At 48.8% G+C, this 16,471-nt stretch overlaps 1 protein-coding gene across 4 annotated transcripts in view; it reads right to left on the bottom strand.

Annotated features, from left to right (window-relative positions):
* Window positions 1-16,471, bottom strand: part of LOC149371319 (dopamine receptor 1-like) — a 385,861-nt gene that overhangs the window by 117,686 nt on the left and 251,704 nt on the right. The window contains exon 1 of one of the 4 annotated variants that reach the window (XM_089565249.1): window positions 9,666-10,702. The exons of the other annotated variants lie outside the window; for them this stretch is intronic. The gene's annotated coding sequence lies outside the window, so the exon portion shown is untranslated. Of the gene's footprint in view, window positions 1-9,665; window positions 10,703-16,471 lie in introns of those variants that run through there. 4 annotated transcript variants of the gene reach the window in all.

Below are 16,471 nucleotides of genomic sequence, written 5' to 3'. Positions count from 1 at the left end.
GGAACTAAAAAAGATAGAAGAAAACCAGTGATCGCTTCAGATAGAGGAGGAAAAAATGAACCTAGAAGCCAAGATTGATGACTATAGATTAATTAGTTAATTAATTATAGGCAAAAATGTCGAAATTGCGTCGAAATAGTGCGGATGTCCACATAGCCACGGAACCAATGTGAAGTCACATCCACCAGAAGTCGTCACGGCATAGTGAATTTGATAGAACGCACGGAAAACGTCTTTACAACGAGAGTCGTATAAGTTGATTTTGGCGTCTTTATTAATGTTACCCCACATTTTACTTCATGGGGAAAGAAAAAAAATAGTCATAGCCATAGTCATAGAAAAAAAAAGTCATAGCCCTCTGAGCGAAGTTCGCGTGAAGTGGGCATCGCACATTTTACGGATGATCAGAATTCACTAACAAGTACGTTACCTGACCCACGTGGATATGAACTTGTTATAAAGACCTGCGGCTGAAGATACTTGAAAAAGGCGCTTGTTCTGTGCAGTTTTTCAAATCCTTCGACTATAGGCTTCTCGATATCAAGGGCGGTTATACACGGAGTTCCTTCAAGGCTCGCCAAAGAAACCCGGACAGGTTATTTCCACGTCCTGTATTTGTACATAGCGTATATTGTCACCCTCCCCTATCCTTTCTTACTATCGCTCCCCCTTTCTTTCCGTCTTCCTGTCCTTTTATTCACGCTAGCCGCAAGCGATGTCTTTTCGTTCCATCTTTATTTTTGTCAATAAATAGCCACCTACAACAACAAGCCCTTAAAAACTGGCCTTCTCTTGTATAAGGATGTCTTTCGCGGCCTAGTACTACCGGTGTTGAAGGACCTCGAAAGACAGGTCAGTCATGTTTCCTAGTAGGCTTGGTAACTAATTTCTAATAGTCAACTTTTAACTGTCACATTTGGACGCCTGGTAGCCATTACAAACTTTGTAGTGGGCCATTGACAACAGCCATATTAGTTTCTAGAATTTCGAAAACACGCACTCCCTCGGCACTGTGGCTATCTGGCGCCCCTTTCGAAAACCACGCGCTTTTGCAGTGCTCACAGCAACGCCCACCAGTATACAACACTACGTGGCTCACGCGCCACCTGAGCTCGAGGGCGTACAAAGTATGGATCGAATATACAGGGCGTTTCACCTGAGATTTTACGCAATTTTTAAAAAATAGGCTTTTTGAGACAGAAGAGCGCTTTCTTCGGCATAGCATTGTCAGCGGTGTAGTACATACGAATACAGCTAAAAGGTGCTAACTAGCAGGCTGGTTAACTAATTGTGAATAGTTAATTTTTGGCTCCCCAATAAATGAGAGGCGTCTAGCCCACGATAAGTAGTATTGCTACCGGTTTTTTGAATTTCGAGAACGCTGTTACCCTCGGCGCTGTGGCCCAACAAATTTCGGCTATTTCGACGAGTTACGTGCACTGGAGAGGTTGCTTTGCCTGCAAGCTTATTGACAGCGCATCTATTTGGGCACGTTGCAGGCAAAATTTGTTGGGCCACAGCGCCGAGGGTAATCGCGTTTTCGAAATTCTAGAAACTGGTATGGGCATTACTCAGTAATTAGGGAGCCTAACAGTAATACTGAACAGGTTAACTATTCAATATTAGTTCACCAGTCTGCTATTTAGCACGTCTTAGCTGTATTATCGTGTATTACACTGCTGGCAATACTATGCCGAAAAATGCGCTCTTCTAAATCAAGAAGCCTATTTTTTTAAAAATTGCGTAAAGTCTTAGGCGAAACATCGTGTATTTTTGTTCGTGTTTCTGGATAATTTCTAATAAAGTTGATTATTTGATTGATTCATTCATTACATTGCACCAGAAGCCTACGCAGCTGCAGAACGCAAGAGCGACAGCGAAATTCTGTTCAAAGACCTGACGGGAAGGCGATCAATGTACAACCAGTACTGCTAACGGAGATTTGTTGATCTCATCGTACGATCTCCTGTGCATTTCTCGTTTTGCTGTTAACGTAACACAGGGGCGATGCACTGCTCCTCTCTTGCTGGTCAAACAATGTGTCTTTTAATGCCTGTGGTCGCGGGCCAGGTGTGCAGTTATTCTCTCGCCGAACTGAGCGCCTATTTCATATCCACCTCCATCTTGCTCACTCAGATGTGTGTCGGGCTTTTCACAGAACGCGTGAACGAACGTCGTAAACCTTGTCACGTGACCCCTCCGCCATCTATGATGTCGGATGTTTTGTTTTCCACTCAGTCTGCCGCGTAGTAAATAAAACACATATACGCTTGAAGCTACGTTCTCTTCCAAATGACGCCATGCGAACTATATTGACATGCATTGGCAAACATCGAAGTACCCAGCTATCTGACGTCCATCTCTTCCCACCTTTCTTCCGAGGTATTGCGGAAGAGAGTACGGGAGAGAGGAGCGGTATTGCGTCCAAAGGTGAAGAGGTCGGCCGGAGGCTTTTAAAGCTACTCATTATGCAAGCCGAGGTAATGGCGCTTCTCGTTATCAAACTATAAAAGAAGCACACACACATCTGAGAAGGCCAAGGCTCTGTGATGGAAAATTTTGCCCGGCTTGAGTGCCTTCAAAGGCAGAGACGGCCCCGCCCGCCCCCGCCACGGGCGTCATGATGTTACCGATTTGTTTTTTTTTATTTTCTTGCTCAGCACCCTGCACGTTACTATATTAGTCAACCTCGTGCGCCGCAGACCACCCATCACCGTCAAGTTCCAGGGACCGAGTTCCTTAAAGGCGCACGAACCTCGCAAACACTAGTTTTTGAGAATGTATTTTGATGCCGGCACGGAGGGAACCGTAGGCTGTAAAGATCAGGACGGTGCACTTGAACGAGCGCAGGCGCCTATGCAGCGGCGGTCTTAACGTTCGTCCCCCGACCTGCTTAAGAGGGCGACGTCAATTTCGCGGAGCTCGCGAGTTTGAGATGCACTCGAAGACCGCGCCGCGTTCGGAGCCGGGGCCTTCGCATCGTGCTCGTCGAAGAAGCCAGGCACGCGGCCCTCATGTACGCGCTCACTGCTGCTGTTCCTCAAAGCGGCGTCGGCTGTTGAGGGTGCGGGAAAGGGGGTGTAGTAGTGGGGGGTGGGGAGAGACGGAGTTGTTGAGAGCAAACGCTTCGCTTCTTTGTCCCGAGGTCTGCTGACAGCCCGCACCGCGCATCTGTCGGCCTCATCGGCTGCGTAAGTTGCGTGCAGAGCCTCCTCGAGCGCTGTAGGGCATGTTCCCCGTCCAGTATGAACGTATGCTAAAGCAGAAAAGCTGTAGGCTACACACTGAACAGAAATGAGTGAGGAGGGAGTAAGCTGTATACCCTAGAGCCCTCCCTTCTATAGAAGGGATTACGACAGAGGACAGCTTACACAATTTTTACTTACAAATAGGCGTATTCGTGTTTAGAGCGTTGAGAGTTTAGAGCGTTTAGAGAGTTTAGAGCATTTAGAGTGTTTAGAGCGTCACAGATTCATGTGCGGTTGAGCTATTCTATTAAAGACAGACAAGACGCGAGTGAACGAGATGACGCAGGACGATGACTACTGTTGAGACAAGACTGTCTTTTCTAGAACAGCGCAAACACGCAATAATCTACGACAAACAAATTAGATCCGCTAGAAACCATGCGAAACAAGGCTGAGATATGCGAAAGTGCTTCAAAAGCAAACGTATTATTATCAAGGCACGGCCTTTTCGTCTATCGCAGCTTAGTTTCATCAGGTTAGCGTCAAGGAGTCTTGGGTGTTCCTATTATTAGTGGCGCGCGTGTGTAGCTCGCCTAATCAGCATTTCCCTCACGTGCGCACCAACAGCAGAACCAGCGCCCATGACGCCACGAGACTAACCAGCTGACACTAACCCGCCGGGAGGGAGAGACAGCCGGAGAATTTAGGGAGGAAAAGCTGAGACTGATTAATGAAAGGCTAGCCTGCTGCCCGACATTAATAAGCCGGGGATCGCAGGGCCGCCTAAACAAAGGACGTTGGCCAAAATTTATGAGCCACTTCTTGTTGCGAGAATGCCTCCTCATCCAATCAGGATCTTGCGTCTTCGTTCAATCAAGGGAACGAACAAGAACTCGACTACCGTGTCCCCTTCCTGACTCTCTGCCTTGTCTCCATGAACGTGTATGGTAGCGGAGAAGCTTGGTGGAGACGCCTCGCTTTTGCCGCGGTTTTTGTTTCGCGCAAAGAATGGTAGACAACACTGCTTGTCACAACTGGACAATATAGTTAATGGTGAAAGTAGCACGGCGGTTATCAGCAGGGCGTTACACTCTAAGCACGGATATACGTACGCCTATAAGGGAGTAAAACGAGACTAGTGTCATCTAGCGCACACCCCTTCTATAAATTAAAGTGCGCTAGAGGACATACTCCCTTACTACTCCTCTGTCTTTAGAGTGCAGGTTCGGCGTCACTGCACGGAATCCTCGATGCCGTGTGCGTAGTGCGAGCGCAGAGGCGCCTTTGCAAGGCCTCGGTGCGCCTCTCCCTCCCTCCCTCCCTCCCTCCCTCCCTCCCCATTCCCTTTCCCTCGCTCGCGAACGACGGGGTTTGTTTACGCGCTTCGGTCCCCGTTGAAACGAAAAGAGAAGAATGGACGGCGACGACTGTCGCGACGTCGCTGACGTCCGGTGAAGCCCTGCGTCGCCCGGACCACGTACACGGCCGGCATAGATCGTAGCTCAGAGCCAAGCCGTACTGCGCTGTTTGGCAACACGCCAATAAAGCAAGGAAACCGGGGTTGAAGTTTGCCAATTAAACGCTACTAATCCCGTATATGACTCCTGCGTTCCGCACTCATCGTTATAGGAGGTATTCACGTGACATCACGCACGCCATTTTGGCGTTCAACGCCCAGCTTCAGCTGTATAAGCCGGAGGTGGAGGGGGGGTGGGGGGAAGGGGCGGTGATAAGCCCGGTTAGACACGCACTGTAGCCTTTCGCCGTTTTGCATCGATGCCAAAATGGCGGCCACTATGGCTTGAGTGAGTATACCTCCTATACGTTCTACCACTTCACTTCCTCTTCCTGTGCGTTTTTGATGCATATTCGAGCCCTGAGTAGTCACCTTACCTAATCCGAGACATCTTAAACTCTCTGCAAACGTCTTCACCAACCTCAGTGCGGGGTTCTGGGCGCAAATGCCGCCCATAGGGGCAGGAATGGCGCTGCAGTCGTTTATGACGTGTTATGCAGGATCACGTGAGAATGCTTCACCGCGGCGGCAATGGGGCGACCAATTGGGAGATCTTCACGTTTTTTTCACGTTGTCCTTTGTCGTTATATTACGATAAACGGTAGTATTACCTCCAACGAAAGAGCTGCATCCATAACGTCTTTTTACTAGTGCAATGCTAAAGTTATGTCCGCTTCCTGGACCCCAGTCTCCCGGCTTAGGTACGTCCGCCTGCGACAGCTGGCCTCTCGCACCATTTTAAATACTCGGCTGCAGTAAGTGCGACTTAAATCTGGCAAACAGAGATGCATTTATACGACACGGCACAATGCTGAGGGTTGAACTTGCATCGGGTCAGCTTGCGCTCCTGAACGCGAAAGGTGAGAGATAGTCGAGTGAACGAAACAGCTAAATACCGAGACGTTCGATTTACTCAAATACGTACCGTTTCATTCACAGCCTGCGAGAACGCTTCATTGTCGAACCAGCGAGTCAGGTCTGACTTGACCTGAAACAATTAATTTCCTTATAGCTGGGCACCTCAGGAAGAATATACTACGTTCGGAGGCTTCACTGACGCATTTGTGCTCAGCCGAGGAGAACTTATCAATTATAGCCGCGGGGAGGGGGGACAGGGCACACGAGACCTTGGAGCACTTAACGCTACTTCACGCCCCCTTGAAGCGAAATCGAAAACCGCAAAAAGAAAGGATGGCTACCGCGACGAATCAGTTAAATGGAATAAAAAGAAATAATAAAAATGACGCCTAATACCTGTTGCTCTTGAGTGTTCGTTTTTGCGGAGAAGGCGCCTAAAAGAGAGGCGAGTTTCAGAAACAAAAATAATGAGAAAAGTTAAAGTAAAAATGCTAAGAGCAAGGAGAGGGGCGCGAGCAGTCCCTGGGCGTTATTAGAAACTCAAGGTCAACCGAGACGCCTAACGGGAGCCCCTCATAACGCATGCAAGGTGGGTCACCGATAACTCAAGAGATCCAGTAGCATCGCCTTCCTACGGCCGGCCTGGCTGACAGTCATTTTGAGCGCGTAGGTGCGCAAAAAGCATGGACTCCTGCTGTGCACCACTCTTACGAGTTCGCGACGCTCAGCTATGCTGGGGCTAACTTGGATAGCCCACAGTACCGGAAACAGACAGCCTGTGGATTATCTTTATTTTTTGTTTTTTCATCGTACCTTCAAGGTGCTGTAAATGCTGAACGGCAGACTCAGTCCCTTTCAGTTAAGCCCAGTTCACGTAGCTTCCGTAAAATCCGACGTGATCGCAACTCGTTAAAAGAGTGAGGAGTAAGAAAACCCTGGAAAACATCTTAAAAGAAATGCCTTTTTCTATTTTTTTGTTGAGGAAAGGAAATGGCGCAGTAACTGTCACACATATCTCAGTGCCCGAACCACGCCGTGAGGGGAGGGCGGAAGTAGGCAGTGAAAGAAGAAAGAGAGATGTAGGCGCCGTAGTGGAGGGTTCCGAAATAATCTCGACATCAGGGATATTTAGCCGCCCCTTCTGATTCGTAATTAAGACACTTTCAATCCCACGAAATTTCACCTGGCGTTACAGTGAGCGATTCCATTATGTTGAAAACAGCGCAACGAAATCGTAGGACTAAAGTTAGCGGGACGGTGTGTACAACGACAGCTCAAAAGCCAATAAAAAGGAGGAAATGATAATCTGCGTCTAAATACGTCGTGATAAAAGCCAGCGCTACAGTGTGTCTTCTTTTTTTTCTATCCTCGTCCTTGACAATGCTCAAAGCTCGCGCTAAGGTATCACTTGCAAACAAGTAACACAACAAGCACTACTCCAAGAGGTCAAAAGGGCACTGCTTGGCAGCATTAGCGGCCCCGGTAGCTGATGGCTCGCTGTGCGTGTTTGTTGGATATTTAAAAGGCTCATACAAATGTGCAGTCCGCGCACGTGTTTAGGATACAGCAGCGGTACCTTGAATCGCACGAGCGTCGTTTTAATGTTGGCAGCTGAACACATACACTCAAGCGGACGCCATTAAGTGAGTAGTCATTGTTTTCTCCGGAGATTCTTAGCCCTCTCCGCTGCTTCGCAGGTCTGACCGCCGCTTTGGTCATGTGCTCCGCAGCCGCTGGGGACTGAGGCAGTGGTTGTTGGTTTAAGTGGAACGACATGGAAGAGGCCATAGTCCTGGAGAGGACGCAGATAGGCTGATGATGATCATGACGTTTTTTCCCCTTCACTACAGGCTAGTAATGTCGTTGTGAACGTCTTTCCGCCAGAACTAACTAACAGAACTAACTAATAAAAAAAAAACAGGGGTTTGAGTCAAACGGATGAACTAAATAAGTATGACGCCCATTGCGCGCAGTAACGCAAGCTGTGGATGAAGTAGAAGTATGCCCATCAACGGTTCTGTGAAAGGCTTTAAGCCTGAGGACATCATCATCATCATCACCTAAGCACACGGAGAATAACAACAATAACGACGAAAAGACGAAGCTCACACTACTGCAGGCACCATGGAAAGAAGATACAGAGATATTCATTCAAGCTGGAGCGCTGACCAGCTTGGCCACCGCATTACCGTTATACCACGGTGCGATAAAGTGTCACTCTGCGCAGTCTTCTTCTTTTTACAATGCACTGAGGTTTACATAAAAGTTCACGGATAGGCGAAACGAAGTTGAGTGGTGTGCGATGGGGAAAAAAATAAAGCTAGAGGTGAGTCCGCGGTGAATCGGTGCTAGTGCGTACCGCGAACGGTTGCAGCGCTGGGGCAGAAAGATAACTCCAAGCCCCGACGGCGTCGGTTCATGGGCGAACGCGTCCAAGTAAACGCACGGCCGTGAACACTGAAGGAAAGAAGCAGGCCGCCAAAGAAGAATCAACAACGCCGCAGTGCTCCCAGCCAAGAAATACTGAGAGTTAAACGAGGGGGGACAAGTCAATGAAGAAAAGAAGAAGAAAAAAAGGCGCAAGCGTGCGATTCGTATACTAGAACTGAATTTAAAATGTGCCTGCAGCGCTAGCAGAGCTGCGGCTTTTCAAACTTTTCTCCTCGTATCATCGTAGCGGCTTTCATTTTGGCACGTGAGACGAAGAAAGAAGGATGGATAGACGGGAAAAGAAAACTTGTCGAGTCCGACGAAACATGAACCTGAAGTGCGTAGCCAGTACCGTTCTGTTTGTTCGAGACACTCATCCATCATACACGGGGGACGTGCATAAAAACAAAAGGTTTGAATGAGAAGAAGGTGGGAGTAGGGGGGGGGGGGGGGGTGTCAATAAATCAGCCGATCTTGGTGCCACCTCAGGGAGACCAAAAATCATCTCTCTGACCCTGTCTTTCTTAGCTATTTCCAAAAAAAAGTACTGAAAATAGCCTCGGTTGCGCGAGCTTACATGATCAACTAATCGACAATTAAACACACCATGCACAAGGTAATCTCTGTGAACGTCGATTCCAGACCGAAGAAGGCATCAGAGTAACAAGCGCGACTGCGCATTGTCTAGTATGATACCTGTGCTGACTTCGAGACATTTGAACTGGAGCACGGCATGAGCTCTGCCGAGGACGACGTTAGGCTCAAAGAAGCGGTTCTTCTGTAGCGGCAGTGCCAGTGTAACCTGCTGCACTCTCATGTCCAACATTCTCGGAGAAAAATTTTGAAAATGGTCAGACAATGTTATCTGAATATTCAAGGTGATGGTCCATTCTTCTGATATGTAACAAAATCTTTCTTTTAAACTGTGTCCATCAATCTGATCGAACAGTTAAGACTACCATAAAAACCAATGGGGAACGCTGTTCACGATAGCAAACGCGTTACTACAAAAAAAAAAAAAAAGCAAGACTGCCGTCGGGTGATCTGCGCATATATTCATTGTTATTGTGAAATCTCACATTATATGAAAAAACTGCGCTCATAAACCGTTTCCTGCTCAAACATCGTTTTGTCCAGAAATGTCGGGTATGTACCGGTGTAGCTGGCGTTGACCTGGCCATTTATGAAGATCATAGCAATTGCCTTCATTTCCAGAAAAAAACTGGCCGCGTACTCCCTTTAACGGGTGCTCACAGGCCAAAATAACGTCCCACCGAAATTAGGCGTAGGAAGAAGGCGCTGAAGCATCAGGAAGCCGCATGATATTTACGAGAACAAAAGGACCGAAAAAAAAAAAAAACACAAGCCGTGCAACTCGCGTTTAACTCGGTAAAAAACGAAGAAGCCCTTAGATTGGACAAATATCGTCCCGTAAACAAAATCACGCAGCCCGAAGGTTTAAGTTTGCTCGAACATCAGTCGATTAATGAGGAGCAATCAGCGAAAACAGAAACACACGTGTTATCGAGTCATTTCCCCTGCGGCGTCGAACGGGTCGCGATATCGAAAGCTTTAACGGTGCGCGAGGTAACGGTACCCGAGGGAGTACTTTCGAGGAACCGTCGTGTTATTTTTTTTTTCCTAACTCCAAGATCAAAGATATCCAAACTTACTTGCTTTTCCTAGGAAGTCGGATGGTGGAAGAAGGCACACAAGTGTGCCGTCTCTACTTGTCTCCTCTCGTCGCTGATGATCCTGGTAAGCAGCCTGAAGAAAGCGCAAAGAACTAAATCGAGGAGCCAATGCACACCGCTGAAAAGCGCTGGGATGTTAATCCATTCAAAGAAAGACGATGACTGTCGGTCTGGCTCTTCTAGTAGGTGATCTGTCACCGTTGTTTCAAAAGCATCCTCAAAGAACCAAGTATCCTGTACCACAGTGGTGAGTCGGCTTTACTGCACTCCGATGTTTAGGCAAAACACTTCGCACGTTTACGAGTCAAGTCACCGACAAAGCAGGAATAATAAACACCCACGAGCTCGCGGTCAGTTGCAGACACTCAGTGCCTATGAAATCCTTGCCATCCTCGGAGCCATTGCTAATAGGGCAGAACGAGAAGCTGCAGGGCTGACTTGCAGTTCGCACCAGCGGGTAAGTTTTCGGGGCTGCCGACAGCGGGACACTTCTGATGGCCGAGAATAATACTGATTACACGACACTCGGTCGAGCCGGTGCAGCCGACTGAGGTAGAAATCCTCTTCTCCGGGACACCTGCAGTCCCGAAGAGTGAGTTGGTCGCTCCGGTTCCGACAGGCGGCCAAGTCCCGCCTTAGAGAAGAAGACAATGCGATGCGGCGAAGGCGACGGTCACGTCAGAGCCGCCTCGACTCGTCGACACCGATGAGGAGCAGAGCGGGTGAGCGGCGCGGCCGCTTCTGGCGTGGTCAGCGCGCTGAGTGCCACGGCGTCGTCTCATCAGCCGCGCGGACGGCGGACGAAGTTGGTCGCTCCGGTGGCGAGGGAGGAGAGGACGGCCGAGGAAGAAGAATAAGAGCAGAGGAGGTACGCGCCTTCGGTGGCGAGGAGCGGCGGCCCGCACGTAAGACCGGTTGCTCATCGGCGCCACGCGGGCTGGCTCGCGAGTAGTGTGCGTGTGTGCCGCTCCGCAGCGCGAAAGAGCGTGCGGCCGCCGCCAGGTGGAAGAAAGAACGCCGCTCGCCGCTAGAGAGTGCTCGCCCTCGGTGGGAGTCGCGGGAGCGCTTTGCGCCGGAGCAGGACATCCCTTTCGCGCAGCGCGCGGCGCGTGTGTGCTTGTGTTTGTGTGCGCGGAGTAGGAGCAAGCGCCCCAAGCCGGCCGCGTTGTTCCTACTCCCTGATGAATGGAAAAGTCGCGCCCGCTCTCATTCTCTCGCTCTCATTGAGGCGCGAAAGGGAGAACGCAGCTCTTCATAGAAAGAGAAGTTAAGCGGAGGCCGCTCTGGAGTTTCGCGGATGAGCGACTGCGATGGTGATGAGCTCAGTGTTGGCGCTCGTCGGTGGCTCAATAGAAATCCGGAATAGAGGAACAGGATTGGAGAAGGGAGATGTGTGCTATGAGGGCATTCACTTTGGGGATTAACTGTTTGGCAGTGCGGATGCTGAGAATGTGAGGACGCACTCCGGCTGTGAAGTGCGATAAGATTCTACTATGTAACAGATTATCCCTCATCTGTGTGCTGTCCCAAAGGGCGCTAAATTAGACGAGCGAAATGGGAGAGCACAAAGGGAAAGTTTGATGGACTGATGGAAAAGCCGGGTGCGCGTCGATGGAAACGAGATGATGGTCGACTGCGTCTTTGCATGTGGGATTGAAGCAGCTATAGCTTCGGTTTCACTTCACGGTTCAGACGAAGTTGGGCGGATAACCAGCAAGTGCGTTGAGAGACGAATAGCGCGGCGGTCGAAGCACAGTGAAAGCACTCTCTAGTGCGAGATTGCCAATGTCACTGTGTTCAGTCCAGTAACCTGGAAGGCAGCATTTGCACGAAGTAAATAGGTTCAACCTACAATAAACTGAATAGAAACCTCCAAGGATTGCACGAGATAGAGAGGCAATACTAGGGTCCCTAGAAAGACTTGCAAGTATTTCTAGGGACCCTAGCAATACCACAGCAGCGTTCAGGCGTATCAAATCGAATAATTATACTTCGGCATGATTATCTCAGTTGCGTATGGTAAACTAATATGCTGAAGAACTGCTACACAAAAAGCAGTGATCAATTTTTGCGCAATTCTTTTGAAGCCGGAACGACCTGGTGAGGGCGTAAAAACACGAGCTAACCTTGTTTACGTCCCCCGCAAGGTAGCTTAGATCGAAGCTTTCAAATGGAGCGGCGTCTTTCTTCTTGCACCAAGACAAGTGCGGTGGGTTTTTTTTTCTGATTTTTTTATTTCAGATTTGCGGTACAGTAGATGTTTATAGGTTATATACACAGCAGGAGGCCCGAAAGTCACTTTCACAGACTGGCACCGGGTTAAACTAGTCTCATGTGATTTCTCTGCTATCAGTGTTCTTGCTCATGTCCATCCTTAGACAAATGCTTCGGGGTCAGTTATGGGCTCGGAAGGTGGAAAAAAAAAATGAAGCAGAAAAGACCTGACCTTTTTAATGCGTTGGGTGTCAGCTCTTCGTGTTTATTTTATTTATTGGTTCCACTCTGTGACTGCGATAATTTCACCGATGTCACACAGCTGGCCCCAGCAAAAAGGCTTATTGTAGTAGTAATAACAATATTAATGACATATTTGTTCAATTCACATATAAAATATAGGAAGCGAACACGCCAAAGCCTCATTTAGGCTCCTATAGGCGCCGTCAGGCTGCAGCAATAACCTCTACTACATTAATACAGATTTTCTACAATAATTATGGCACCTAATTGCATAATGGAGTAGATCATGAGGAGAGGCCTTTTTGCTGCAGTGGGCGCCACTGGGGATAATGATGGTGAATTTGTAGTGAATTCACTGTCATTCACTCACACTCGCTCTCTCATTCAATCAATCTCTCACTCTCTCGCTAACTCGATCACTCAATCATTCACTCACCTACCCTCACCCACTCTTCCTCCATCAATCACTGACTCAATCTCACTCGCCCAATGAAGCAGTCACTCTCTCACTAATTTCTTCATTCACTCCTTCTCGCTTACTCAGTCATCCATTAACGAGTTATAAATGCATTGCTGGCATACTAAAACTCAGCCGACACATACCGACTGACGTCCATCGCCTCACTTTGATCCGTCCCATTATAAATATTACTTGGGGCATTTCACCACGACTTTATATCTCAGGAATACAGATGACCTCTGCCTAGGTTTTAGAAGCGAACAAAAACTATGACACTGCTATCCTACGCCGTTTATTTTGTCTTTTGTAACTCACTTTTCTGTACTCTCAGCAGCAACGATTGATGTGCATCATGAAATGGCACGTAGTACGAAAAATTTTGCAACACAGATATGCGAAGTCATAGCGGAGACGCGATACAAGCTGCGGTCTCGAGACCTTATCTCTCGCCGTCGAGTCAATGACACGACCACAGATGCGGTTCATGTTCCCTTTGCTTTCGATTTTACGTAACCTTAAAAAAAAAACAGTTAAAAGCGCAGAGGTAGTTGCTCAACAGTGTCACTGAGAAAAAAAAAACAACAACCCATGGCCAATGATTTCTGACGGCACCCCAAGGCAAAACCTGCAGACATGCTCTTTTGTGTGTTTGTAGCGACCGCAGAAGCGAGCAGGAGTGTAAAGAATCGAAAAACGAACGTGCCCATATCCACAAGCAGACAGAATCTATGGAGTTCATGTTTTATTGACCGCAAGATTCAATTGCAGCTTGTCATTGACCTTCCTCACTCTGTCTCTTCTTTCGAAGCGGGGATCGAGTATTGATCCCTTCCATGTTGATTCAAAAAATGGCCTGTATATCTCGCCACCGAAAATAAGACTGTTTTTGCTTGCACAAATGTGAGAAAGTGTTGGCGCCTTACAAAGATGTCGACTACTTCTTTAAGATTGAGGTAAATATAGCAGCCATGGAACATAGAAGTAGCTGAGGCCACAGGCGAACACTTACAGAAATTCACTAGTGACACATGGTCTTTAGTCGCTGCGTAAAAATTGAAAAAGCTAAATTAGAAATCTGTTGTTTATGTACAAACGTATGTACTACACCAAAGAACGAAAACTCATTGCTATAATGGTGGCATGCTCAAGTGTCACATGACCAGTCCGCATAGCACAAACGCCCTTCTGTTAAATAAAGAGGGGATGTTGGCAATGACGCAGATGAAAATGTATAAGCTCGCTCCTAGTACAATCACGCGTATAAAGAGAACCATTGACCCTGTGGGGATATAAACCGCAGTCAATAAAGTTGTTTCGGACGAAATTATAAAGCCTGTCATGCACTGCTCACACTAACGAGATGTGCTTTAATGCGTTGCGAATGCGTGAAACGCCTTGTGACAAGGCGATCTGTGTGCGACAATAAGCGGAAAACCAGCTCTAAAATCATCGCACGCGCTACCCTAAATGTGCTTCACGAGACAAACTGCATCATACCATCACAGCTATGCAGTGTTGTGTCCGTAGCAACAAACAAACTCTGCAGCCTCCGCTGCAGCTGAGTAATGCCAGAACACTGCGGCACCAAGCAGTGAGGGAATGATTTGTCGGAGACAGCAGTAAGCTTTTCGTACCGTTGCTGGCGAGAACTGTTGTAGACAGACCACGAGGGGACAAATATTCTCCGCGAACGCTGCCCCAGTGTCCGACTCACGAGCGTTAGCTACGCGACCTTCAAGCGTTTACATCGGTGTGCTCAGCAAACGTGGGGAAGGCCAAATCCAAATATCCGCGGATGTTTCCTTTCCGGAAACATCCCTTCTAGGACACAAGCAGCGCCATGGATTTTGAACCTAGTGGATTTTGCGCTACTATTGCGATTTACAGCCACCTTCGCTGTATCTGGTATATTTCCTCGTTATGTCAGTTAATAAATTTACAAACGTGTGCATCACAACACGACGAATCGTTTGACACCACCCAGAACCCCATGCGACAAATGGTTTGGCTGTAATGGCCGTCTGAAGGTCCTCGGAATGCACGGTTTGGGGGAGGAAAGGTCGTCGGTGAGAATCCCACACATATCTTTGGTTTCATCTCAATTAGTAATTTTATCCTCAGGAACATGCCAAGCCATTTGACAACACTTGGAACATCTTTTGTGAAAATGGTTGCCCCTAAATTTTATTAAAATGGTGGTCCCGGGAGGGTCCCACTTCGATGGCCGCTATACTGGCACATATATATAACGGATGCAAAGTACACCAACCAAACCGAAAGTATAAGTACCAAGTGAGGCGCTACGCGCCCGCTGTTACTATGTGATATAATGCGGTCACGTGGTCACTGTTTTGGTCAATTTGACTTACACTGCATAGAGACGTGTCCTTGAAAATTAAAAAGAAAACGCCAATGTTATGGTACGCTTAACATACAGGGAAAGCACGGCCGACAACAAAAATTGTAGCAGGCCAGTTTGGTCACATTTCGCTTTAAAACGCGTCTGACGGGGCCAGGATTGACCTAGCGTTGTGTGCGGGTTGAGTGCAGGAGGTGACTGGAAAACACTGTGCACGACGAGAGACGCATGCCTTATTCATGGCGTTGTTCTGGATCATATACTGTTCCTTTATGACATCGGCCGGCACGGCACGCTCTCGTCAGGGCACGGATGTCTCTGTAGTGAAGATACCAACGTCCGAGATCGCACGGAGGTTCGCCGAGGTGCGCTCGCGATTCCGAATATCCCGAGACCGGGCAAGAAGATGCAGCCGTCAGTTCTTCCCCGGTAGACGCAGGTACTGCTATCGGGAACCGACACCGCCGCTATCGCTGTGGAACGAATGAATGAATGCCTGGGGCTTCCGTCGACCTCTGGTCGCTGAAGACGACTGGCGCGCTGCGCTGCCCGCCGGCAAACGAGTAAGCTACAGCGGCTACAGCTCGTACAGTTCCACAGAGACTTCGATTTCAGAGAGGAAAAAGAAAGGGAGACAGAGGAGGAAGAGGCAAGGGAAAGGTTAAGGCCTGTGAGCAAAGCCGGTGCTGGTGTCGTCATCGAACGTCCTTCCCCTCGCTATCTACTCTCCCCCTCGCAGAGACGCGAGCACGTAGGCCAGCGCTGGTGCTGGCGTCAGCGCCCGACCATCCCACTCGCGGTGCCCGGCCTGATTAAAAGGGTGCGCTGCATTTCGTTAGGCGGTCGCCTCCCGCGTGTACCGTCCGTGGCTATCAATTAGAGCCGCCGACGACGACCATGCTAAGTTAGGGAGGACAGCGCCAAGCCGGCAAAAGCGGCACAGGCAACGTGGCTAGGTTGGGCTTAGTTCAACGACACGACATGGTCAGTCGAAAGTGGAGGACGCTCGGGGACCAAACAGGGCGTCCCTTAATAGCTCTTTTAACCTTACACGGGAGCCGCAGCTCGAGGAATAAGCGAGAGGTCGAGGGTCAGGTAGTCTAGAGGAATAGTGATACACGTTCGATACGAGGACATCCTCGGCACAGGTGCTGAGAGTCGTCGGCGAGGGGCTGATTGATGGCATCATTAACATCCCAAGGAAGCCACAGGCAGATAACGAAGGACGGAAGGAAAGACGAGGAGATAAAATCACTGAGAGCATAAATCAAGCTCGGATGTGCACGAGGACGCCGAGGGTCAGATTCCGAAGTGTGGAAAAGTCCGCGACAAAAGCGTGGCGCAAATCCCGGACGCATGCAGTGCGTGGACCCCTTGGGGCACGCAGAAGCAACGATATGCGAGCCTACACCTGTACCGTAGTCACAATAGCGCCATATCCAAGGAGCGCCGCGCTGCTAGTGTGAAAGCATATAGTGCAGCCCCGGGCGAAAACGCATTTCGCGTTGC

This window comes from Amblyomma mixtum, chromosome 1 (genome assembly GCF_055824585.1).
Source record: "Amblyomma mixtum isolate Tamu chromosome 1, ASM5582458v1, whole genome shotgun sequence".
NCBI classification, from domain to species: Eukaryota; Metazoa; Arthropoda; class Arachnida; order Ixodida; family Ixodidae; genus Amblyomma; species Amblyomma mixtum.
The sequence above is the reverse complement of the archived record's forward strand: the minus strand, read 5'-3'. Positions and strand labels throughout refer to the sequence as shown.